This window comes from Nyctereutes procyonoides, unplaced genomic scaffold (genome assembly GCF_905146905.1).
Source record: "Nyctereutes procyonoides isolate TBG_1078 unplaced genomic scaffold, NYPRO_anot_genome, whole genome shotgun sequence".
NCBI lineage: Eukaryota > Metazoa > Chordata > Mammalia > Carnivora > Canidae > Nyctereutes > Nyctereutes procyonoides.
In genome coordinates, this window is record NW_026575122.1 from 11,995,164 (window position 1) to 12,003,238 (window position 8,075).

The following is an 8,075-nucleotide window of genomic DNA, read 5'->3' on the forward strand; positions in this document are numbered from 1 at the left end:
ACTGACTCCGGTCCCAAAATAATCAAATGTGTTAAACATTCTTAGAGAAATGGAAGAAATCTAAGTAGCATGAAGGAGTTGACAGGAGATAGGTAAAAAAGATACAGAGTAAGCCTGAATAGTGATGGGGGGGGCATATAAAGTAGAAACTAGATAAACCAATTAAATAGAAGAATCATACATATCCTAACAAAAGCAAAAGGGGAGACGAGACAATTCTGTCGAATTCCATGCCATTATATTTAAAAAGCGAAAGTGGTTAATTTCAAGTAAAAATATATGGCTGATTCCAGAAGATAGGGAAAACCTAAGTAAAGTATCCTAGATGAAATAGTTTGTCAAGGAATTAACCCCTCCCACTACCACCCGCACACATCTCTAAGTGCATTAAGCTTTAAAGTGGAATTCTAATTTCAATGCACTATAAATTTTTATAGGATCTAAAGAGCTTTTATGTTCTAAAATGTGACTATATCAAAAATATCCAAGTCCAATGATGCACAAATGAAATGATTTCATCTTGCTTGCGTGAATATTGTTGGGAAAATCACTTCTAAAGGCAAAGAGTCAAGCAGCACTTAAGTGTATTCTAAAAGTGCAAGGAAGTTGGATTATTAGGAAATAATATGATTCACCATATTGGATTATATGGGGAGAAAAAACATTTTCATAGATGGTAAAGGGACATTTCAATATAATTTGAAATCCATACTTCATTAAACTATTACTATAGACAGATGATATTTTTAAAACTTGGTTAAATACAACTACTCTACCTTAATGATCAGTTGTCGATTGGGAAATACTAAAGATATTCCTATTAATGTAAGTAACAAGACAGGGATGCCCACATCCATGTTCAGCTTTTTAAAGAAGACTTCTGGACTCTCCTAACTTTTCTGGAAGTCTTAGAAGATGTAGAGGTATGGTAACTGGAAAGCACGGATATAAAATGATTGTTCGCAGATAATTTGATTATACACCTGGATAATCTAAGAATTAATTGAAAAATTATTAAAAACAATAGATACATTCATTAAGGGCTTGGTACAGAACCGGCACTCAGAAATCAATAAACAGATTTAATGAAAAAAACTTGTATAAAATGGCAACAAGATTAATACAGTTAAAAAGAAATGTGCAAGTCCTGTGTGAAGAAACTTTTAATTCTATCCAATTAACTCAATCCCAATAAAATTACCTATTAAATATATATTTTAGAACTAAAGCTGATTCCTAGTTCTTACAGAAAATTTTATTTTATTTTTTTAAAAAAGTATTTATTTATTCGTGAGAGACACAGAGGCAGAGACACAGGGGAGAAGCAGTCTCCGTGCAGGGAGCCCAATGCGAAACTTGATCCCGGGTCTCCAGGATCATGCCCTGGGCTGAAGGCGGCGCTAAACCACTGGGCCACCGGGGCTGCCCCATAGAAAATTTTAAAAGCAAGAACACCTAAGATAATCCTGAAAGCACAAAAAGGGAGGGAGGGAACTAATACAGTATTAGCTACCTGAACAGTGGGGTGGGGTGGGGTCCAGAATTAGACCCAAATACAAATTGATAATTACATATATGATTAAGGTAGCCTCACATAAGATACTCAAATGTACTTAACCCCAAATTTAAAACTACGATAAAACCTATAGTTTTCACCAATAAAAATGTCAAAGTTTAAAAAAGTGGTAATAATAGATGTAGAGGTGGTATAAAAAAATTTTCTATTTTGCTGATCCAGAAAATGCAGTGCTGAGAACTTTCACAAGTTTCAACCCAGAAATTCTAATTTTAAGAATTTATGCCATAAATGTGCTTGTTTGTGTGAGAAATGTGTATGCATTTTTTATAACACAAAATATTGAAAAACATGATTACCGGACTCAGGCTAAAGAAGAGAAGTGGATCTGATAAAGTCATAGTCTTACGTCAATGACGCCTTGTATGTTTATATTTTACACTGAGCTGTCTTGTCTACGACTGCGTGTGATCCCTCGAGATTTTTGAGAAGTTGGACTAATATTCCCATTTTACAGTTTGCAGGATCAGCCTAGTGGGCTCAAAGCATGACAGGGGAAGCCAGTGGGAGAACCCAAGGGTTGTTTGTTTGTTTGTTTGTTTGTTTGTTTTTTTTAATCTCTGTTCCATTTCTTTTACTAGGAAATGACACTATCTTATAATTTCTCATTAATTCCCATAGGAATTGACTTTCCATTGATTTAAAGGGAACTTTAGGGGAAGAGTAAAGCAAATATTTATGTTTCTTTTGAAACTGTCAAGTCTTGAACTTGACAGCATTGTTAGTTAGCCAAAAGTAGCATCTGTGTTAGGAATGGCCTCAGTCCATATATCTTTCCACTATTTGATGCTGAATACAAATATTTTTAAATCTATGTATCTACCTATCCATCTACCATCTATTTTTCTATCCATCATCTGTCTAAATTTACTTTCGAGTTAAGGAAATGCACATTTGTACATTGATATCTGTTACTTAGATTCTTATCATCTAGTGAAGATTTTAGGAGGAGAGAAAATTACTGACTTGATACTTGCATATTTATTGAATATTTTTTTAAGTTCATACACATTTAATAATATTGTAGAAGATAACGAAATCATGGTGTGTGGTATCTACTCCCCCAGCTGAATTCTAAGCAGGGAACAGAATATGAAATGCTTGTGTAAGGACTGAATAAGAACATAAGAAATTTCTTTCCACCAGAATCATAAAATGAAATGTTAAATGGATGTTACCTCCTGTGAGTGCCCCAGGAGGGGGAGGATAGCGTGTTCTGGAAGGCAGTTTTTGTGAAGGAACTCAGTCTTGGACTGTAGGTAGAAGGATGGGGACAGTTTAAGCAGAGAGACGAGCGGGGAATGAATAGATGAACCTGGTCTTACGCTGTCACTAGATGAACTAGACCGGAATTACGTCTAGGGTTCTGTTACCTCAGCTGCTTTGGTCTCTGGGAGATGAAAAAGAGCTGGGCCTCTTAATAGGGTTGGACTGACACCTGAAACTGAGCAAGTAGCCTAGGGTATCCTGAGAAATTCCATGAGACTGCAGTTGGCTCAGACCCCAAAGCTGAGCACCTTCATCTGGGCTCACACGATAGGCACACCCTCAATCAGATTTCTAGTAAGTGTGCCTGCACCTGACTGGCCCGTCAGAAGCCACTGTGACCTTGATCTCGGGATCGTGAGTTTGGGTCCTCTGCTGGATGTAGAGATTCCTCAAATAAACTTTTTTTTTAAAAAAAGTTTCTGTTAACTTGGACAAGATAATTTTAATAAGACACTATCATAAGCAGGTTTTGAATATTAGACTCCCCACCCAAAATGAGGACCTGAGTTAAAGAAGCATGAGAGGTGCTGGGAGCTTCACTGCACCTCACTGCAGAGCTAGCCTGTTCCCCCAGGGATAACCGCAGTGGGGCAGCCACTCTCTAGTCTGTGGGGACTCACATCTTGCCCACATACCCACATACCCAGAGTCAAGGGCCAGACTACCACAGGGTCAGGGAAATCTTGCGCTCTGCATGAAAAAGAAGCGAGAGATGTGGAAACTTCACATCATTTGGCTGTAAAGAAATAGGAAAAAATAAGACTTTGACCTAGCATGATTCCATTTTCAGCAAATGCAACAGTGGTTAAATGTTAGGCATCATTTTTGTTGTAAATAGTTTAGATACACAGGATCATCACGCTAATGATATGCAGAAAGATTATTTGACAGGATTCGGGAGAAATGTCACACCAGACTTCTGAAAGAATGGGGGACACATGTCAATAATTCCCTACAGAATAATTACTAGGAAGGAGCATTAAATCATTCTTCACAGAGGGGTATAGAAGCAGGCACAGGAATAATTAAAGTCCAGAATAATAAAAAGGTTGCCTGCACTCATTTTTAAAAATTCAGTGTGGTTCTGGGAACTAATTGAACTAATGGGATAAGACAAAATAAGAAACAAGGAAAATCAAATTATAATGATTTGTAGATAGCGCAAATAAAGTAAGCAACAGAAAGACCATTAACATGAATGAAAGTGCCCTGTAAGACGATTCCACACAAGGTAAACGGTACATGAAAATGAAGAGTTTTCCTTGGTAGCAGCAGTGCACTGCTGTATGTTGCCTAAAAAAAGCCACTTTCATGGGACGCCTGGGTGGTTCAGTGGGTTAAGTGTCTCTGCCTTTGACTCAGGTGGTGATCACAGGATCCTGGGGTCAAGTCCTGCATCCAGGTCCCTGCTCAGCAGGGAGCTGGCCTCTCTGCCACTCTCCTGGCTCCTGCACTCCCTCCCTCTTCTCTCTCTCTCTCTTTCTCTCTCTCTCCCTCTCTCTTGCAAATAAAATCTTTAAAAACAAAAACAACCACTTTCACACCGTGAACACAACCTATAGCACAAACAGGAAGTGTGGAAACTCTATATAAATGAATAAAATACTATAAAACTTCATCCAAAGTGTTTTCAAATGAAAACACAGACCCACTGTGCCCCTGGAAGAAAAAACCCACAACTTTTTAAATATACCATTTCCATAAAATTAATATACAAATTTAATGTGATCCCAATCAGACGTTCAGTAACTTTTGTTGGAATAACTTTACAAATTGGTGCTCAAGTGTTATCTGATAAACGATATCAAAATGTTTAAGAAACTTTTGGAGAAATAGAATCATAAGAGGTGGGAATGTCTGTCCTACTAGGTATAAAACACTCAAAATAAAAAGTTAAGTCAGAACAGAAGAGACAGCTCTGAAACAGATATGGTTATATGTGGAGATTTAGTATGGGCTCTGATACGGGAAAATCTCAGGATTGTATTGCAATAAAAAAGCTGTGCATTAGTCTAAGTGCAACATTTATTTAGACTCATCTAAATGTGTAATTTACCAATAAAATACCAGATGCATAGATATATGTTGAAGGACATATAAGAAATAACATCGATACCTCTTTGAGAGGGGATCGGGTCTTGGGTAGATGATAGACCCTTTTATTTTATTTTATTTTATTTTATTTTATTTATTTATTTATTTATTTATTTATTTTAGCCTATGGCTAACTTTAAGGAAAGCATACAAGATTTTACAGAGAACAAGTTTAATCACTTCTTAGAAAAGACTCTTTGATACCTATATGCAATTCTCTAGGTACCTATATGCGATTTAAGGATTTTGGCAAAGAAAGCCCTTACAGAATCTGATTTCTTTCTTCTGGACAACTAACTTACCATGATTCATGTAGCTTCCATCAGATAAATCCTGGGACCAGACTAAGCAATAATATTATTTAGCAGATGAACAAAGGCTATTTGGTATATAATTAGAGTTTATTATTGTTATAAAAAGGTTAGATTGCGATATGATTTTTACTCAGCAAAATTCACCCCCTTGGCATAGGGTAAAATTTTTATATTAGGCTATGATTGCAGAAAACCAACCAACCAACCAACCAACCAGTAGAAACAACTGAAATAAGCTACTGTGAGATTCTAGGTCATACACCAGGACTAAAAATTTCTAGGCTACAGTAGCTGGCTATATGTGTGCTAAACCCACTTCAGAAAATTGTTGGGCTAATAGTTCTTTTCACTCTGCGTAGTTAGTGGCTTCTCTAAGAGAGATAGAAGTGCCTATTGTTCAAGGCACAGTCTCTGTGTTGCCGGTTACAGTAGCTATACGACTTTGTGTAAATTATTTACCCAATATATAAGGTACTTGGGAGAATTAAAAGGCATGATCTATGTAAAAAGGCTTACTCCAGTGCCCAACGAATATTAAGCACTTCATATGTGTGGACTATCACCATCATCGTCATCATCATCATCGTCATCATCATCAGGCCAGATGATAGACCCCTTTAATATACACCCTTTGGTCTAAAAGCATCTGTTCATGAGTAGAGGACTGGTTAATACATATTTTTCGGTAAAAATAAATAATACGCTTCTCTGCAAAGAATACAGTAGACACTTCCCTGATGTAGAAAGATAGCTACAGAATATTGGGGGGGGATATTCAGAATATATAGCATCACCTTAATAAAAAAATCTATATTAATATAGATCTGGAAATATATCAATTAAGGTATAAAGGGAGAAGCTAAAGTGTAAATCGTTTACTTTCCATTTCATTAGGAACTAGCAACTGCTTACAGTCAAAACTGAAAATATCATCCAGCTAATCACATCCATTAGTTTTTTCCTCACCCCTACACCACTGTTCCACATCCAGGCACATTCATGGGGAAAAAAAAAAAAAAGCTCATCTTTATCTCCCAGTTCTCAAACTCTGACAATTCATAATTCATTTAATAGAAATCAGTTTAGTAGTAAGTGATAGAGCATGAATATTGCGGCAAGGGAATAATATGTTGCCGTTAAAAAAAAAGACCCAGTAGGTTTGAACATGCTGGTGTAGAAAAATGGCCAAAATAGAAAAAATAGGAAAAAAAAAGTTCACAGGAACATATTTAATAAGTATACAGACTTCTTTAAAGAAGTCCACTTAGAATTGCCACAGGAGGGATGCCTGGGAGGCTCAGTGGTTGAGCATCTGCCTTTGGCTCAGGGTGTGATCCTGGATCCCAGGATCCAGTCCCACATGGGGCTCCCCACAGGGAGCCTGCTTCTCCCTCTGTCTGTGTCTCTGCCTCTCTTTGTCTGTCATGAATAAACAAACAAACAAATAAATAATCTTAAAAAAAAAAAAAAGAAACAAATGCCCAGGAGGGCAGAAGAGGTACTGCTCATTCCACCGGGGTGAGGGGTGGAGAGTGGGACTTTGAAGAAGCTTCACTGAATCATTCGAATGAGATTTGCCTGAAAGAAGGGGAGAGGGAAAGACGTTGCCAGATGGACAGTGAGATCAAAACTAGAGGTGACAAAGTGTGTAGTGTGTTCTGAGAGTAGCCGAGCTTGATGGGGCTGGGTAGAAAAGATGATGTATGGGTGTGGGATGGAGAAAGAGTTTGGTCGTGTGGGAACAGCACGGTGTTGAAGGAGGACCTTGAATGCTGAGCTGAGAATTTAGCTTTTGTTCTGCCAAATTATGCATAGGCACTGGCGAGCCACTCAAGCAAGGTACTGAAACCAAGGAAGAAGTTAGATCCAGGCCAGGTGTGTTGGAGGCCAGGTTAGTGGATGAGATTCCTCAGGAAGGCAGAGCCGTGGAAGCCGGGGCCCTGTTGGTAAGCACTCACAGATACCTGCCATGGGAAATTTTATTTTATTTTATTATTTTTTAAAATTATTTTAAATTATTTTTAATTTTTTTTATAAATTTATTTTTATTGGTGTTCAATTTGCCAACATATAGAATAACACCCAGTGCTCATCCCGTCAAGTGCCCCCCTCAGTGCCCATCACCCAGTCACCCCCACCCCCCGCCCACCTCCCCTTCCACCACCCCTAGTTCGTTTCCTAGAGTTAGGAGTCTCTCATGTTCTGTCTCCCTCTCTGATATTTCCCACTCATTTTTTCTCCTTTCCCCTTTATTCCCTTTCACTACTTTTTATATTCCCCAAATGAATGAGAACACACAATGTTTGTCCTTCTTCGATTGACTTACTTCACTCAGCATAATCCCCTCCAGTTCCATCCACGTTGAAGCAAATGGTGGGTATTTGTCGTTTCTAATGGCTGAGGAATATTCCATTGGATACATAAACCACATCTTTATCCATCATCTTTCGACGGACACCGAGGCTCCTTCCACAGTTTGGCTATTGTGGACATTGCTGCTAGAAACATCGGGGTGCAGGTGTCCCGGCGTTTCACTGCATCTGTATCTTTGGGGTAAATCCCCAGCAGTGCAATTGCTGGGTCGTAGGGCAGGTCTATTTTTAACTCTTTGAGGAACCTCCACACAGTTTTCCAGAGTGGCTGCACCAGTTCACATTCCCACCGACAGTGCAAGAGGGTTCCCCTCTCTCCACATCCTCTCCAACATTTGTGGTTTCCTGCCTTGTTAATTTTCTCCATTCTCACTGGTGTGAGGTGGGATCTCATTGTTTTTTTTATTTGTATTTCCCTGATGGCCAGTGATGCGGAGCATGTTCTCATGT